The sequence below is a fragment of the Mastomys coucha genome, unplaced genomic scaffold (genome assembly GCF_008632895.1).
Source record: "Mastomys coucha isolate ucsf_1 unplaced genomic scaffold, UCSF_Mcou_1 pScaffold6, whole genome shotgun sequence".
NCBI classification, from domain to species: Eukaryota; Metazoa; Chordata; class Mammalia; order Rodentia; family Muridae; genus Mastomys; species Mastomys coucha.
The window spans coordinates 96,064,145-96,082,981 of record NW_022196912.1 but is presented as its reverse complement, the minus strand read 5'-3'; the positions used below and the strand labels follow the sequence as shown (position 1 = coordinate 96,082,981).

At 43.2% G+C, this 18,837-nt stretch overlaps 1 protein-coding gene across 2 annotated transcripts in view; it reads right to left on the bottom strand.

Annotated features, from left to right (window-relative positions):
• The window catches only part of Smoc1 (SPARC related modular calcium binding 1), a 166,700-nt gene that overhangs the window by 147,311 nt on the left and 552 nt on the right, over positions 1–18,837 (bottom strand). The gene's annotated exons all lie outside the window — the stretch shown is intronic.

Here is an 18,837-nt window from a genome sequence, read left to right as displayed (position 1 = left end):
CCCCCCCCCGCACTGGAAACTCCTGAACTCGCCAAAGGCAACCCAGAAACACAATCTCCCATAAAAATTCAAGCTATTTCCTCCCCTTAGCTGGAATGCATCCACTTTCTAAGTGTTCCAGGGTATCTTGGAAAAGAAGAGTTATGGACAAAGCAATGGGGTGTGGGGCGAGGGTATCGGTCCTGAGTTCTGCCTAACTAGCTGAGAGTGTTCAGGGTGGTCCTTAGCCTCGTGCCAACGAGAGAAACTATTGGTGAAGATCCTCCAATTATGGACTTTATTTTTTTAAGATTTATTTATTTATTTTATCTGTATGAGTACACTGTAGCTGTACAAATGGTTGTGAGCCATCATGTGGCTGCTGGGAATTGAACTCAGGACCTCTGCTTGCTCCGGCCCCTCTAGCTCCAGCCCTGCTCACTCTGGCATAATACAGTGTAGCTGTCTTCAGACACTCCAGAAGAGGGCATCAGATCTCATCCGGGATGGTTGTGAGCCACCATGTGGTTGCTGGGATCCGAACTCAGGACCTTTGGAAGAGCTGTCAGTGCTCTTACCCACTGAGCCATCTCCCCAGCCCCCAATTATGGACTTTCATGATCATGATTTCACTGCTGCAGGACTTCTGGGATGATCTTCACATGGCCTACCTACTGCACTCTGAAAGTGTTCAAAGTCTTTGTACATTTCTTTTTTCCTATTAGCTCTTGAAATGTCTACACTGGGACTAGCCTTGGAGGTCATTTAATTGGCAAAGGAACTGGCTGCACTTTGAGAATAGCTCTTTTGCTGGCTCTGACCACCAATGTCCAATACATTTCTGCCCATCCTCCCCGCCCACAGAGCACTACATTTTATATGTAGAGACCCAACTACACACTGTGCTTGTGGCCCCAGTATCCCTTTCCACCACCTCATCATGACTAGCAGCCATGAGAAATACTGGACTTGGGATTAAACAGGCTTCACAGAAGGCAGGGAAGGGAGAGAAAAAGGCTCCAGAGTATTCAATGTCACTTTGGAACCACTGGAGTAAACAAACCTTAAAGCACTGTGCTAGTCAGCTAGGGCTGCCAGAACAAAAGGCCATAGCTGGGGCAGCTTTAACAACAGAAAACTATTCCCCTCAGCAATGGATGCTGGAAGTCCAAAACCAAGGTTGGCTTCCAGACACTTCTCTCCTTTGCTTGCAGATAGCTGCCCACTGGCTGCCCCTTTATAGGGTTTTTATGGCCCTGGTGTCCATGTGTCATCTCCTCCTCCTCTTCTTCCTCCTCCTCCTCTTCTTCCTCTCTTCTTCCTCCTCCTCCTCTTCCTCCTCTCCTTCCTCCTCCTCCTCTCCCTCCTCTTCCTCCTCCACTTCTTCCTTTTCCTCTTTCTCTTCCTTCTCTTCTTCCTCCTTGTCTTCCTCCTCCTCTTCTTCCTTTTCCTCCTTCTCTTCCTTCTCTTCTTCCTCCTTTTCTTCTTCCTCTTCTTCCTCCTCCTCTTCCTTGTGTATCTAGGCTGGTTTTGAACTTGGTGCTGCCAAGGTATCTCAAATCTTCCATGTGAGCACAAGGATTGTAAGCATGGGCCTCACTCCTAAGGATCCAATCGCAGCTAGACAAATACTACTCCATCAACTGAGTTATATCCCCAGTCACTAAGCCCTTCTTATAACAACTTCAGTCAGACTAGAGGGGGATCTGGTTAAACAGCCTCAGTTTACCTTACATACCTTTTTAAAGGCCTTATTTTATTATAACTAACTCGGCTAAGTTCCTCTGTCATTTTTTTAAATCTTATTCAGATTCATTTTCACTGATACATAAAAATACTATTATATAATATTCTTCATAATATTATGGTAATATGTTAGGTTTCTAAACATAGTATAATATCAAACTATGCAAATTTAAACTAAAAATTAAATTAAAAGGCCCTGTTTCCAAATATGTACATTCTGACACTGGGGGAATAGGCTTCAGTGAATGGATCTGCAGAAGCCACAGTTCAACCCATCACACCTCAATGCCTTCTGTCAGCTCAGCTGTGAGTCGCCTTTACTGTCTAAGCCAGCTCAAAAATCAGTGGTCTATTCCTTGGAGCATAAATTCTCACAAACCAACCCAAGGTCTCACAAGCTGGTCTAGTCAGACCTTGGAGCCCTCTGGGTTCACAACAGAAAATACAACAACTCACTCCCTCACGATCCCTCAGTTTTCCCCCAGAAATCAGGAGGCTTCCTTCCCACAGCAACCTTGGGACACAGCTTGCAGTTTTGTGGTCATGTACACCCCGCCCATCTAAAGCACCAAGAAGGGAGCAACAGCACCAAATCCCTCCCTCTGCCCCTCCACGATCATGCCAAAGAGACATCAGCAATACACAAAACCAGAAACCCATTTCTGTACAGCCAGGTCCAAAATCTTTAAAAGACACTAAATGCAGGTCTATCAGTGATGGTGGATGGCACAGGGGTGGCACAGGCATTACATGGCTCCTGGCGGAAGTGCGCACCAACTCCCCAAGCACCTAGCTGACCTGTCTGTATCTGCTTAAACCTACAGATCTGCCATTTTATAAGTAACAAAAAGAGAAAGGGGCACATTTAAAACTCGACGGGAAGCTGGGTGGTGGCTCACATCTGTAATCCCAGCACAGTGGATGCAGAGGCAGGAGGATCACAGCCAGCAGAGCACAACCTGTTGTATACAGCAGGGCCAGGGCTACATAGCAATACTCTGACTCAAAAGATCAAAAATAATAAAACAAGCAAATACAGAACACAGTAAGAAATGCAAGCAGTAAACCTGAGGTGGAAAACTCTGCAATTCAACAAACATGTTACAAAGGAAGGAAGGAGCCACACAGGAACCCATAGATCAAATGCAATTTAAAAGATGGAGCCACCAGTCACATGTGGCTCTAATTCAGATCCCGATTCAAACAAACAGGAAAAAAAAAAAAAGGTTTGAAATAATTGTGGTGATCTGAATACTGATTGTTTAGATTATACTAATGAGCTGTTGATAATCTTTGGTTGTGATATGTATGCCTCTGTGATTAGATTTTGTTAATGGATCCTAATCTTTTAAAGGTATGCAAGTGGGCTTACATCCCAACAATCTCACTGTGAATAGACAATATTGTAGCTTGGATGTGAGTTCATCCCACCCAGCCTAGCAACAGAGCATTGTAGAACTGACCGTTGCCTAGGTGATCAAGTCAGTGAAAATATTTCAGAGGATAAAATGCAATGTCAAATTTACTCAAAATAATCTGAAGAGGGGACTAGGGCCATGATGGCAGGAAGGAAACTGGCCCTGAGCTGCTCATATCATTGGTGGGTGGTACTCCATGGGAATCCATTACACTACCCTCTTTATGTATACTTAGAGGTTTTCTTGATTGAAAAAAAAAAAGTTTGTCTCATGAATGAAAAGGACCCAAAACCAAACCTGAATCTAAATTCTTTGCCAAATTATTACCAGGACAACCAGCTTACCAAGTCACACTTTGTACATAAATTTTCCCAGAGCGCTTACAGCTGACATGACATACTTTCTTTTCAAATGAAACTGAGAAATTTTGAAACACAAGCCAGGCACACTCCACAGGATTGCAATAAAGAATTTAGTACTCAGAAAAATACCAGTTAAGTGTAGAGTAAATATTGATAGATAGACCATGAATAACATAGTGTTTGTTGGTGGTGTAATCCAAGTCTTTAAAAATGTATTCATCCTAATTTCTCTGATCTTAATAAAGGACAACAGAGCCTCACAATAATGAACTAGTTACATAAGAATGTGAAGTTTTCATAGAGCAAATCACTGTTTGCTATAAAATGTCCTAACACAGATATTTGTCATATCTTATAGAAAAACATATTAATCTCTTTAATATTAAAATATACTGGATTGGGGATATGACTCAGTAGTAAAGTGCTCATACAGAATATGAGATGCTAAGCTCAATGTCCAGCACTGCAATAGTAATAATAATAATAATGATAATAATAATAATAATAATAATAATAATAATAATAATAATAATAATGACAACAACTATGCTTATGGTAAGAATCAAGAAAAAGTAAGCAGAGAAATCACAAGAGAAAACAAACTAATGTGGAATTTTTTGTTACTGTAAACATCCAATTAAATTTGAATTCAGATAAATAATGAATAATTTTTATTTTGGTCATACTTTACTGTCATGGTTTGAATAAGAACCTGCCCCCATAAACTCATATATTTTAATGCCTAATCATAAGGGAGTGGCACCATCTGAAAGGATTAAAAGGATTGGGAGGTGTGGCCTTGTTGGAGGAAGTGTGTCACTGAAGGTGAGTTCTGAGGTTCCAAAAGCCCATGCCAGGACAGCTTCACACCCCCATCTCTCCTTGGGGATCAGGAGAGGTACTTCTCCAGCACCCCACCTGCCTGCTTGTTGCCATGCTCCCTGCCATGATGATAATGGATTACTGGTCATGATGTCTCTTCACAGCAATAGAACAGTGATTAGGACACTTTCATTAAAACGTTCTCTGTTTTTTTTTTTTCTGAAATTTAAATTTCACTGGACCTCTTGAATTCTTACTTGCTAACTTTGAAGTTCCCAAACTAATTGAAAAACTATAATAATCCAGAGATTACTGAAACATAATCATCCAGAGAGAGCAAGTCAACAGAAGAGCAGATGCCTGAAAGGATCAGGGAAAGACACCAACTCTGTAAGGCACCTGCCTAGAGCTCTGGGGAGGAACCGTGGTCTCCGCATCTCAGGCAGATGGGAGGGAGGGGGCCAGCAGATGTAGTAGGAAAGAGTTTTATATTTAGATGTACATTGCTTCTGAAAAGAAGAGAGGCATGCTCCCCACCACTTAGCTGCCAGTCCCTCAAAGAAGCAACCCTTTCATTTGCTCATTTGTGGAGTTGGGGAGATGGCTCACTTGCTGTGTATGTATGAGGACCTGAGTTTGGATTCCTAGGACCTATGTAAAAGGTAGCCAAAGTAGAGTTGCTGAATCTGGAATCCCAGTGCTCCTACAACAAGATGAGATGGACATAGTGGTGATCAATAAGAGCTCCTGTCTCAAGGAGAGAAGGAAAACCCAGCACCCCAGGCTGACTTCCAGGTGTATACATGCCTGCACACACACACGAATGCATGCACTCTGCACATACACATGCACACATATGCACAGACAAAAAATATTTCTAAGCTATTTTTTAAAGATCAAAACAAACTTTCTTGTGATTGATCTAATACATTATAATCTTTTGTGAACTTTCTTATGTATGCAAACATAATGTATGAACATTATGCAAAGGGAACTTTAAAACCCATGTGCTTTTAACCCAGTTACAAACAAAAAACATGGCCAACTTCTTGCAAGTCTATGTCTCACCAATGTATCCCTCTCCTACCTTACCCTCTCACCCTAGGGAGCCATTAAAATAACCTTTACATTATAATTATCCTTAATTTTCTCATATATTTTCACATCTACGTATGCCCCTAAACAATGTGTAGCTTTTCACATACATTTAACCTTAACAACCTTCATATAATTAGTAGCCTGGACTATGTATTCTTCTTCAACATACCTTTGTACACTCTCTTTTTGTAATAATGAAATAAATTAACTTAATCATTCAATAGTCATGTTTGGTGCTATGTAATAGTCTATTATTTGGATATAAATTATTATATAATTATATAAACCATAAATTATTTTCTTTTGTTGATAGTCATTTAGCTACTTTCCAATGTTATGCCACCACCAAATGCTATTATGAACACACTTGAACACTTCTCTTCATACAGTGTAAGGGCATTCTTCTAGGGCATGTAACAGGAAAGAACTGCAAGGTCGAAAAGTGTGTGCAACTTCAACTGTAATTCTACAAAGTGATTGTACTAATTTATATTCCCACCAGTGGCAATAAATAATTTTTATAGTTATGTCCTGCTGAGGTTAATTGAAAACCCTCCTTTAAAGCCCAGTGGGTTCAAAGCTTACTCAAAATGAGCAGGAGGCCTGGTGCTAATAGCTCCTCCCCTTAGAAAGCAGGCCTGACTGACATGGCCAACCATGATATAGACTGAATCTGCAGGGTATCCATGAATCAGCCTCACCTGGGACTTGCCACAAGGCATTTGAGGGACACAGAAGCTGCTGCTGTACTGGGGGGGGGGGGGGGGGGGGGGGGGGGGGGGGGGGGGGCTCTAGCAAGCAGGATGGAGGTAGCTATGGTTGGAAGACAGACTACAGGTTTGGACTCTTCTGAATATAGCCTTCTGAGAAAACAAATACAGACTCTGCCGCATTTAGAGGAGGCTCCAGAGAAGTGGCCCTGGGGTCTCACACCCATGCCTGTTTGAATTTGCATTATTTTACTGTAGGATTGAAAGATGTTATTGTACATAAAACTGTTTTAATGGTTGCTAAAAATGCATGGCATATATTGAACATCCACATGATAACACCACTTCCAGCAAAACACAGCCACCAGCTCTTCTTATGTGAACTGACTTTCTTCTTTTTGCTCAAAAAGAGTCATAGATTCTGGTTTGTGTTTTATGTTTTTTTTTAATTGTCCAATATATATTTATAAAAAAAAAACCATCCACATTTATTGAAAATTCCATTATTTAATAAACATTCACTAAGCACCTGCTCTTGGGCAAGGTGGAGTCCATAAAAAAAGTTAAGAAACTTTACCAAAGGGGACTCCCACTTGAAAACAGACTGCAGATGCAGGCCACAATAACAATCTCATTTACTGTGTGTTTTCCAGGGGCCAGGAGCCGGACTAGACCCTTAATGAGGGTAGCAGGCAGAACAGGCCTGGCTTAGGGTTTGTATTCCTGCACAAAACATCATGACCAAGAAGCAAGTTGGGGGAAAAGGGTTTATTCAGCGTACACTTCCATGTTGCTGTTCATCACCAAAAGAAGTCAGGACAGGAACTCACATTGGGCAGGAACCTGGAGGCAGGAACTGATGCAGAGGCCATGGAGGGGCACTGCTCACTGGTGTGCTTTCCCTGGCGTGCTCAGCCTGCTCTCTTATAGAACCTGGGACTACCAGTCCAGGGATGGCACCACCCTCAATGGGCTGGGCCTTCTCTCTTTGATCACTAACTGAGAAAATGCCTTACAGCTGGATCTCATGGAGGCAGTTCTTCAAGGGAGACTCCTTTCGTTTGTGTCAAGTTGACACACAAAGCCAGCCAATACAAAGCCCCATCCAAGATACCCATAGTCTAATTCTGATACAGCTATGTTATATGGCAAAAAAATTAAGGTTGCAGAGCTGGTGCCCTGAGCAGACATTGGGTGCAAACTCTGCAGTCATTCCAAAACACCCAGAGGAAGCTCCACTCCCAGGTGTTCTAACAAGCCCAGGGTCACAGGATCCCAGAATCACAGGATCACAGACACAGCATGACTCTGAGGAGTTCTGACACAATCAGGATCACAGGAAGGACAAGCTCCAGTCAGATTTAGCAAGGGCAGGTAGCAGAAGAGATAAGCAGATGATGTGGGGCAAGCATAAGAATATAAGCAACACAAACCAAGGTTACTTGGCATCATCAGAACCCACTACTCCCACCGTTGCAAGTCCTGGACACACCATCACACCAGAAAAGCAAGATTCAGATATAAAATCACTTCTCATGATGATGATACAGGACTTTTAAGAAAGACATAAATAGCACCCTCAAAGAAATACAGGAGAACTCAGGTAAACAGCTAGAAGACTTTCAAGAGGAAACACAAAAATCCCTTAAAGAACTACAGGAAAACACAAACAGGTGAAGGAAATGAGCAAAGCCATCCAGAATCTAAAAATGGAAATAGAAACAATAAAGAAATCAGAAAAAGAGACAACCCTGGAGATACAAAACCTAGGAAAGAAATCAGGAGTCATAGATGCAAGCATTACCAACAGAATACAAGAGATAAAAGAGAGAATCTCAGGGGTAGAAGACACCATAGAAAACATTGACACAACAGTCAAAGAAAATGCAAAAAGCAAAAAGCTCCTAACCCAAAACATCCAGGAAATCCAGGATGCAATGAGAAGACCAAACCTAAGGATAATAGGTATAGAAGAGAGTGAAGACTCCCAAGGTAATGGGCCAGTAAGTATCTTCACAAAATTATAGAAGAAAACTTCCCTAACCTAAAGAAAGAGACACCTATGAACATACAAAAAGCCTATAGAACTCCAAATAGACTGGACCAGAAAAGAAATCCCTCCCATCACATAATAATCAAAACACCAAATGCACTAAACAAAGAAAGAATTTTAAAAGCAGTAAGGGAAAAAGATCAAGTAACATATAAAGGCAGGCCTATCAGAATTACACCAGACTTCTCACCAGAGACTATGAAAGCTAGAAGATCCTGGGCAGATGTAATACAGACCCTACAAGAACATAAATGCCAGCCCAGGCTACTACACCCAGCAAAACTCTCAATTACCTTAGATGGAGAAAACAGGATATTGCATGACAAAACAAATTTTACATAATATCTTTCCACAAATCCAGCCCTACAAAGGATAATAGATGGAAAACATCAACATAAGGAGCAAAACTACATCCTAGAAGAAGCAAGAAATCCACACAAACCTAATTCTACCTCTTACAACAAAAACAACAGAAAGTAACAATTACTTTTTCTTAATATTTTAAGATGAAAATTAATAGTACCAATATATCCTAATCAATTGAAATCCAAAAATATGAGGAATTAGAAATTTATTGACTGACATCCAATGATCTCTCTAATTTGGTAATTGGAGAAATAGGTCCAATATTATACAATCCATATACATTTTCAGCTTGTTTGTTTGTGACAGTGCCTTGCTGTGTACAACATAATGGTCTTGAGATCTTGCTTCTCCTATCTCAGCCTCTCTATTAGTAGTATTGTTTATTTTATGTTTTTACACTATACTATGGTTTTCAGAACAGCTTACATATTTTAAAAGTATTTATATACCCAAAAGAAATGTAGACAATTAAATTGGGAGGGGGTTTGTAAGAGAACAACAAAGAGTGAGACTGAATGCTTTGCTTGACCTTTGTAACTCTTGTATCAAGTTACCACAGTAAGAGCCAAGATTTTAAGCTCTACTAAATATAAAACAAACAAACAAACAAAAACACTTTATATATTTATGTTCATTTAAGAATTTTTTAGGGCGGTGGTGGCGCACGCCTTTAATCCCAGCACTTGGAGGCAGAGGCAGGTGGATTTCTAAGTTCAAGGCCAGCCTGATCTACAGAGTGAGTTCCAGAAAGAAAGAAAAAAAACTCACACAAAAGAATTTTTTAGTAGTGATGTATTATTTTGAAATATAAAGTTAATACGTTTGGAGTTATTTAAAATTTATATTGAGAAAAACTTATGTATTTTCAGTATTGCCATACACAAGCATCTACATAAGACTGTTAAATTGATTGTTGTTTTATATCAAACAACTTTTATAATACTCATTTTTATTGTTATAATATTTTTATAAATTTTAAAGAATATGACAAAAAAGATATTGTAGGTATTGGAGGGGGGTCTCTGGGAAGAGTTGGGGTACAAAAGGAAAACAAGAATATGATTTAATTCTATTTACTTAAAATATGTTTTTAAATATTAACAAATTCATATAAATTGAAATCATGTAACTTTTCTCACTATAATGCAATAAAACTAAAAAAAAATTAAAAATTAAAAATTAAAAAAGAAAGAAAGAAATGTACTAGCTTACACAGAGGGAGTAGGGAGGGAACAGGCTTTATTTTCCCACCCCCAGAGGGGAAACCTGGAAAGGAGATATCATTTGAAATGTAAATAAAGAAAATATTTAATAAACAATTTTAAAAGAAGAAAAAATTAAGGTTGCTAATTGGGTGGTCCTGAAATTAGTCTACATTATACAATGGAACCTGATGCTATCACAAGGTCCTGCCTTAAACAGCAGGAGGCAGCAGATCAGTGAAATGGCCCAGTAAAAAGAACTGGACCATCATTGATGACCTTGAAGATGGAAGGAACCACGGACCACAGACTGTGAGTGGTTTCCAGAAGCTGAAAAGAGTAAGAAAATGGATTCTTGAACCAAACATAGTTGTACCTGCCTGCAATTGCAGCACTTGGGGCAAAGGTGTATAGAGCTCATTGCTAGCCTTAGATACAGAGGGCATTCATGAAAAGCTTGGGCTACAAGAAACACTGCCTCAAAAACAAACACCACCTCCAGGGCTCATGAAACATTAAGGAAAGGGGGACATGAAGAATGTGGGAGTCAGAGGATGGGGTCCAGTGCGATGGATCTGGGTGTCACACCACCACTGCACTCTCTGAACCTCAGCAGTTGCTATTACCCTCACAAGACTGGGCCCAGCAATTTTCTAACATAGAACAGGAGAAGGATGGCAAGGTCCTACACTTCCCTGGGGATATAAATACTAAAGCTCTTAACAGCTACTGAAAGAGGATGAGACATTTGCTTCCAGGTGTAGCCACCGGTAAAGTGTCTAGGCTCCTGTAAATAGCCATCACCTATACTCCAGTAAACTAATAACTGAATTAAACTCAATGGTGGAGAGAGAAGGGAAGGGAAGGGGAAGACATGGCTATGGAACCTGTCAAAAGGAATGAGGTCAGCAGGAGTAGGCGCAGGGGCAAGAGAAGGGTATGATGGTGTAAAAAAGATCTCCATACATTATATACATGTATGCAAATGTAACAATGAAATTTACTATGTGTGATTATTATATGTTAATCAAAAGCCATTTGGTCCTGCGGGTATGTTAACCACATTTTAAGTGTGTAGTGGCTACTGTAGATGTGATTAATATCAGACCCCTGCAGAAATTTCTACTGCCACTGCTTTTGAGCGAATGGGTGATTCTGTCTTTTCAGAATGCTCAGCACCTCATTCACCTACTTTCTACTTTTATTGCCCCTGCCCCCTGCCCTAGAGATTCAAGAGCAGATACATAATAACTAGCCCCAGCAATTCTTTTGAACCCTAGGCTCTGTCCTGGAGAGATGCTTATCCAGTCTAAAAATACTCATTCTCCCAGGGTTAGGTAGGCTGTTCAATTCCTGAGCAAGCCGGGACATGAATTCGATCCTCAGAAACCACATTGTAAAATAAAGCTTGTGTGGTGATGATCTGTAACCACAGCAACTGGGAGGCAGAGACAAGAGGATCTCTGGGAGTCCCTGGCCAACCAGCCAAATATACTTGGCTAGTTCCAGACTAGTGGGAGACCCTGTCTCAAACACAAAGACAAACCCAAGGCTGTCTTCTGGCCTCTACTTTCACATACACATGTATACACACACACACACACACACACACAGAGAGAGAGAGAGAGAGAGAGAGAGAGAGAGAGAGAGAGAGAGAGATGACAACAACCCTAAGTTTCTCACTGCCAGTACCTTAGGAAAGATCAACCTTGTAGAATCTTTTATTTGGCTGTTTGATTTGATTTGGGTTTTTTTTTTTCTTTTCCTTTCCTTTCCTTTCCTTTCCTCTCCTCTCCTCTCCTCTCCTCTCCTTTCTTCTCCTCTCCTCTCCTTTCTTTTCTTTTCTTTTCTCCTCCTATTCCACCCCTAAACAGGGTTTCTGTGTAGCCCTGGCTGTCCTAGAACTCAGGACCTAGACCAGGACCTAGACCTTGCCTCAAACTTACAGATCTGCCTGCTTCTGCTGTTTGAGTGTTGGAGTTAAAGGCAAGCACTTCCACCACCACCACTCCCTGCCTTCCACATCTTTCTCACTTAGGTTGGTTATTTATTGCTCAGAGGCAGGAGGTATCTGTCTGGCTTTGAGTCACCTGATGTATAGCCTGGTTAACTCGGGAAATCTCCACTGAGACCAGAGCTGCCTTCCCTGCGGAGTGGAGGCTGCCCCACACTGGCCCTGTGAAAGGAAAGCAGAAACCAACCAAAGGAATATTAAAAATTCCACACAGCTCCAGGCCTTTAATAAGCTAAGGCAGTGGCCACGGGGAAGATTATTTTGTGATGTAGCAATTGAGTTTGGAATGATGTCAGAGCAAAGGAAAAGCCAATTCGTTGCTAGAATGACCTGTGGGGTCTTCGTAGGAATGGCTGGAAGCGCTCCTGGAGACCCAATTCTCTCATCCCCCTGGTGACTCACAGCTCTGCAGAGCACGTACTGTGCACAATGCTAACCCTGTTTGGCAGGCTTCACAGCAGCTCCGATCGATTTCTCCTCAGCAACTCAACCCTTGCCCTGTTCCAAACAGCTCAGTGACAAACACAGGAGGAGGGGCCCTTCCACACTGACAGGCCTCACCACCGGCAGCCATGCCAGAACTTGGCCGCCTAAACAATAAATCTCTATGTGGTCTGGAGAGAAAGGCCACCCTGTACCTGCTGTACACAGGGCTCGACACCCACCCGAGCCCCTGGAATGTAGAGAGAAGGGAGGAGGTAGGACGCAAGGCCCCAGTCAAAAGGGAAACCGTTCTCCAGCTCGCACCGCACAGAGGCAGCTCAGGAGGCACACCAGCTAGGAGACAGCTCTATTCAGCTGAACTAAGAGCATATATGCTTGTAGTTACGATCTATCCTAACCTACGTGCCAAACAAAGCAGCGTGACATCTTCTATAGATGTACACATTACTTAAAAAAAATAAGCTTTAAAGAAATTCTTTTACCTACACAAAATTATCCTTGGCTAGGCCAATTGCTATCCACATTTGTGCCTGGACCTAGACCTTTTCAGCTAAGAACTGAATCAATGAGAATGCTCATTTCCTAGTGGGATACGTTAGATAAGGACACATCTGGAAGAAGAGAAACAGAAGGGAGGAAGGAGCTCCTGGCCCTGAGAACTCATATTTGGCCTCAGGTGCAAAGAATTGCATTAATCATAGTTCTTAGTTTATGACATACTATGATTTGTGCTGGGCTCATTTTACTTTTTACTTAATCAGCTATTAGAACTTTAATAATGGACAAAATGCTTGGAGCCACCCCCTCTTATTCTCACTAAATGTACTGAAGCTAACCATATGGTTTCCCCACCAATCTAACCCTTCCACCCTATTTCTTATTCCAAGCCAGCATCCATGTTACTTTGATTTTCTGTTTTAGCTAGTTTTATTATAGATACAGATAAAAGATGTCATCCTGCCTCCTTTGGTATGTTTCTTTTCTTTAATATTGCTGAGAGTCATCAACTTTTACCTTTGTGTGTATGGATATGTCCAATGCATATGTGTGTATGTGTGTATTGCAGTAGGTGATTAATCCTGCTCAAATTGCCCCACCAGAGACTCGAATTCCTTGCTGTCCACTCCATTGTTCTGAGTTCTCAAATGAAGGACACACACACACACACACACACAGCCTTACATTTAATATGCCTTAGGTAGCTCCATGGTGCAAATTCAATCATCAATAGGAGGAGAGGAGCTCGGCCCTGTGAAAGTTCTGTGCCCCAGTGTAGGGGAATGACAGGGCCAGAAAGTGGGAGAGGGCAGGGTGGCAGGCATGGGGAAGTGGGAGGCAACAGGGGTTTGTTTTGGTTGTTTTTGTTTCTTTGTTTTTTGGAGGGGAAACTGGGAATGGAGAAATTTACATGTAAATAAAGAAAATATCTAAAAGAAAAAAAAAAAAAGTAGCTCCATGGGTGGGCCACTCCAAAACTCCACATGGCTAGTACATTCTCCCCTCCAATATTCCTGAATTATTACTCACTAAAACCTATATTCCATCCTAGCCACCCCAGACCCAGACCTGCAGCCCTCCTGGGCCACGATCCTTGACTCTTAAAGGTTGGCAATCTCTGTGTCCTACACTTCTCAGGCCTGCCTGGTCTTTTTCCTTCCCACCATAGCTGTTCTCCATCCTCCTTCCTCTCTCAGTCCCCTTGCCTGTGAATCCTCAAGTCTCGCCACTGTCTCTCTGCCCAGCCATTGGCCACTAGCAATTTTATCAATCAGAACCACCTGGGGGCAGGGACCCTCGAGTGTCTTAAGTTCAGATACTCACATGCAGATTTTCATGCAATTTGGGGGACTCAGTTAACATAATACAAGAGTTAGACTTAATCCACGGCATGTGTGTCCATGAGTGTGAGTGCAGACGCACATATAGAGGTCAGAGGTCAACTTCAATTGTCAATCCTCATCTTCCACCTCCTTTTGGGGGAAACAGGGTCTCTTTGTTGTTTCGCCACTACAAATGTGTCAGTAGATGGCTCAAGAGCTTCTAGGGATCCTCCCATGACTATCTTCCATCTCTTCATAGAAATACTGGAATTACAGGTATACAGTGCCAATCCTGGCTTAACGTGGGTTCTGGGGATTTTAACTCAAGTCCTCATATTTGCATAGCAAGCACTTTACCTACTGACCCATCTCCCAACATCTTACATGGGACTATTGCGACTATGTTTGGCCTGAGTAGACTTTTTCACAGTGTGAATTTCTCCCAGTTTGTTTGTCTGTCCTCCTACTAATGGGCAGCTGGGCTCCTTTCAAGCTTGTGGAAAAAGCATCACAGTGGCACACAATTGCATCCTGCCTGGCCTGAGCCTGAGGCAGGCACACGTGCTTAGGAATAGAATTGCTAGGCTGCACCAAATGTAACTCTTCAACTTCATTGACAAGATGATAGCAAATTGGCCATGGTGCCTAGCACTTCCTGGAGGAGGGGTCCTTCCCCTAACCCCCTTCCATTTGCTTTCTTTAAGTGTCACATACCAGCTCTACCAAAATGTCTGAATCAAGTTCTCATCTTAACTCTCTGAGCAGCATCTCAGGTGAACTTCCCTACATGAAAAGAAGGCAGGTTGGACAACAGGAAGAACATCTAAGTAGAGCTAAGACCCTAGTGCAGACACTGAGGTAGGACAGTCTGATGGGAGGAAAGGGCCCGGAAGCTGCTTTACTTTTGACAAACAGGAGTTAGAAACAGAGGTGTGGGGAGAAGTAAAGCCAACTGGTCCATCCGAGATGCTCACTCGGCCTCTTCCACCCTCACTCAGCCCTCTCACAATCACGGCGCCTGGAAGTGGAAAGCTCAGCTTGTGAGCCAGTCACTTCAAATGACAAGTGAGTGTGGGGGTCCTGACCGGACAGCACCATACCGCCGAACGCATATCTGTCCCTACTAGCCGAATGTTTCACAGTCTGACCAGCACACGGACTGAAGTCAGATTCCTAATCTGCTTCAAGGAGCTTGCAAGTTTCCTCATTTTTAAGACGGGATCAGGCCTCAAGAGTCCAAGGGATGACAGCAGTGGGAGGAGATGCTCACTGCAGAAGGACTCAAAGGCTAACAACTGCCAGGAGAGCGATGTTGGAGCTGGAGTTGACGTAAGAAGACCGAGAACAGAGAGAAATTGCCAGGCACCATGGTAATCTCAACGATTTGGAGGCAGAGGTAGGCAGATCTCTGAGAGTCCAAGGCCAGCCTGTTCTATATTGCAAATTCCAGGCCATCCAGGATTACATAGTAAGACTTTGATAAAGGGCGGGGAGCAAAGAATATACTTAATTATGAACTCAGTTTCTGATTCACATCCTTGGCTTTCCCATATTCTCCTATCTCTCACATTTATTTTTGTTTGGTTTGGTTTGTTTTTCAAGACAGGGTTTCTCTCTGTTGCCCTGGCTGTCCTGGAACTCACTCTGTAGACCAGGCTTCCCTCGAATTCCACCTACCTGCCTCTGGAGTGCTGGGATTAAAGGTGTGCACTACCACTGTGCAGCCTCTCTCCCATTTCTTCAATGTTTCCAGCTTCTGGTCTTACTCGAACACCAGCGTTGCTCAGAGATCATCATTAAACATTCGTTATCTGTACTCTTTCTAGTTTTCATTCCACAAGCACTGACAGATTAAATCTCTACCAGGTGCCTGGATCTGTACTGAGCTCTGGGGAAACATGGATGGACAAGATGGGCTCGGTCTCAGCCTTCATCCCATCCCTGCCCTCAAGGGCAGACAGAAGATTAAACAAAGACTGTTCCCTTAGCCTGTGCATCACTCAGACTTCATCCGACTCAGACAGCCTCTCCCTCTCCCCCTTACTCCCTTGAAACATTTTTCAATAAGGTTTGCAGGCTGAAAGCCATGGCCGCCTGCTACACAATCTGAAGAACACTGACCAGTTTCCCAGATAGCTAAGTGGCTCTCAGGCCTTGGAGCATCAGGTGCTTCCGATAGAGCAACCTCCAATCTGATACTTGATAGCTGGTGGTTTCCAGAGTCAAACAAATGTCAGAAATTTTATGAAGGGAAGCAGGAAGCAGAACGGGGGCAAGGATTGGGGTCTAGGCCCCAAGGGAGCTCAATTAGTGAGTCAGATAGTTAAAGCGAAAGGGCATGTTCTCAGTTTCCTAGAAAGCCAGCTGGGAAAGATGGCAATCCTTAAGCTTCTGTCACTAAAAAGATTAAGAGAGGAGACCTCGGGTGCCCAAAGGGAATTCTGCAACAAGCCAGATGTTTCTGCCCTTCTTATGATTCTGCTTGACCAGAGCCACATTTCTGGGGCCACCAAGAAGCCACAGAAGAAAGATGGTGTCTTTTGAGACAGGGTTGAAATTCAAGCATAACTCTTTATCAACATGGTGCATTGGGGTTTAGAATTTTCTCATGGAGTCATCTTTCTCTAACTGGAAGCACACGCTATAACCCATGCAAACCATCCAGCATCATATATATACTATGTGGGATTCAAACAAGACAGTCAGCCCCACGTTTTACTTCCCTACCTCCAACATGGGTCTAAAAAGACTGCCTTTCTTGTTTGTAAGAGATTGTATAAAAGGCCAAACTCAAATGTTCATAAGTAAATGCAACCAGATAACCACAGGCTTAAGAGAGCTGCTTTCTGCTGGAAAGATGGCTCAGTAGTTACGAGTGCTTGAAGAACTCTCACAGCACCCAAGTTCAGTTCTGTGAACCCATGTAGACCAGCTTGCAACCCCCAAATTTCAGAGGGTCTGACACCTCTAGCCTCAAGGGGAGCTCCATTCACACCCCCATGTTCATCTACATGTAATAATACATGTAATAATAAATCTTTTTTTAAAAGAGCAGTGTTCCTTTAGTGCATTCGTGAGCATGTGTGTGAGAGAGAGAGAGAGAAAGAAAGAGAGAGAGAGTGAGAGACAGAGAGAGAGAGTTGGGACATCGGCAAACCTATATACAGGTACTGCTTATCTTCCATCACTTTTTGTCAAATTAATAAGCTGAAGAAGTTGTCAGGAAACTTAGTCAGAGTTTTGTCTCCCCTAAAGTCCGAGCTTTCTCCTAAAAGTTGCTTTCTTCAGTTCCAGGAGGTGAGGAAGGAAAGCCATATGGCTCGAGACATTAGCCCGGCAGCAAGCAAGGCCCCCACCATTTGTCGGAGGGCCTCTCTCCTTTCGACCCTCCTGTGGGCGGGCATCCAGATTGCAGTCGGGGTGCTCTGGTCTGCATCTTTGTCTTGACTGTTCCTAATTATTGGAGGGAACACCGTGGCTCTCTCTTGCCTGACCTCAGAGTTTAAGAGCTCAGAGTCCTCGTCTCAAACCATCAGCTTCATTTAAAAGGCATCCTCATCTGCATCCATAAAAGCTGCTCCAGGAGCCCTGACTTGCCCCAGCTTTGGGAATGCTGTCGAGGATTTATGACACTCCCTGGATCTAATCTGCCGCCTTTAACCGCTGCTGTTGCACATCTGGGCCATAAAAGCACAGGCCGGCCCGACACGGGGACAAACACTTTTCTTTCCTAAGTGGCTGCAAATCTGATCTCCCAGTGATAGGTGGGCTCGAGTGTAATCAGCTCAGCATCTGGGTAGTCATTAAGTTCAGTCGGATTTTGCAAAGCTTTTCCTCCATACACTGTAGCCATAAAGATGGTTCCCGTTGTAGCAAAGGCCAGGAATAAAGAAGGTGCTATGGGAACAGGTGGTAACGGGGCCAGCCATCCGGGAAACAGAGCCAGAGGATATCCAGGAAAGAAAGCACAATTTGGTAGAGAAGCCAACTTCGTTTGCTCAAAAGTCAAGTCCTAGCTATTTTCCCAAGGAGATTCTCGCAGGATGGGAGCGGGCGAGCTGCTACCCAGAGGTCCAGCTTCTGATCTTACTGATTCTGATCCTTGCCCAGAGATTGCCTTCCTTTCATTTTGCCAAAGGAACCACTAGGTGGTCAGTGAAATTCTTTATTAGACCAATAGGAGGGGGCAGGGAGAACAATAATCTAGACCAGAAATGAACGCAGTGCTGCTGGTTCCCGTTTTACAATGCCCTGGACAACCCGTCCTGTGCACAGAATTGGCACATTTCGTGTGGTTCAGAAACTCCAATCAGATCAAGGTTCAACCGATCCAACCCAGGGGAGAAGCTCTTCCGAACTTCTCCACAGCTCCCCACCCCTGCCACTCCTCCAGGGCCAGGCCAGCAGGAGGGGGCATTAAAATTATCTGCTGTGGCTTTTACGAGCAGCGATTGCTTTTTAAAACAACAACAACACAAGGTCCTTGTGTGGCTCGCGGGTAACCTAAAACTCTCTAGGCAGAGTGCTCCCCCCGCCCCCTCTACACACACACATACACACACACACACACACACACACACACACACACACACACACGCACACCCTCTGCCTGCCAAGAAAGCCAGCACGAGGGACTGGTGCAGGGACAACATAGGGAAGCTCTGCTCCAGCCAAGGCCGATCTCCCACCGACCTAGGAGGCGCCTCTGGGAGGAAGAAGGGGTGTCTAAGAGAAAAAGCCTCAGAAGTTGGGAAAAGAAAACCCACCGGTGACAGGTCGTGGGAGTCAGTGCTACAAGAAAAG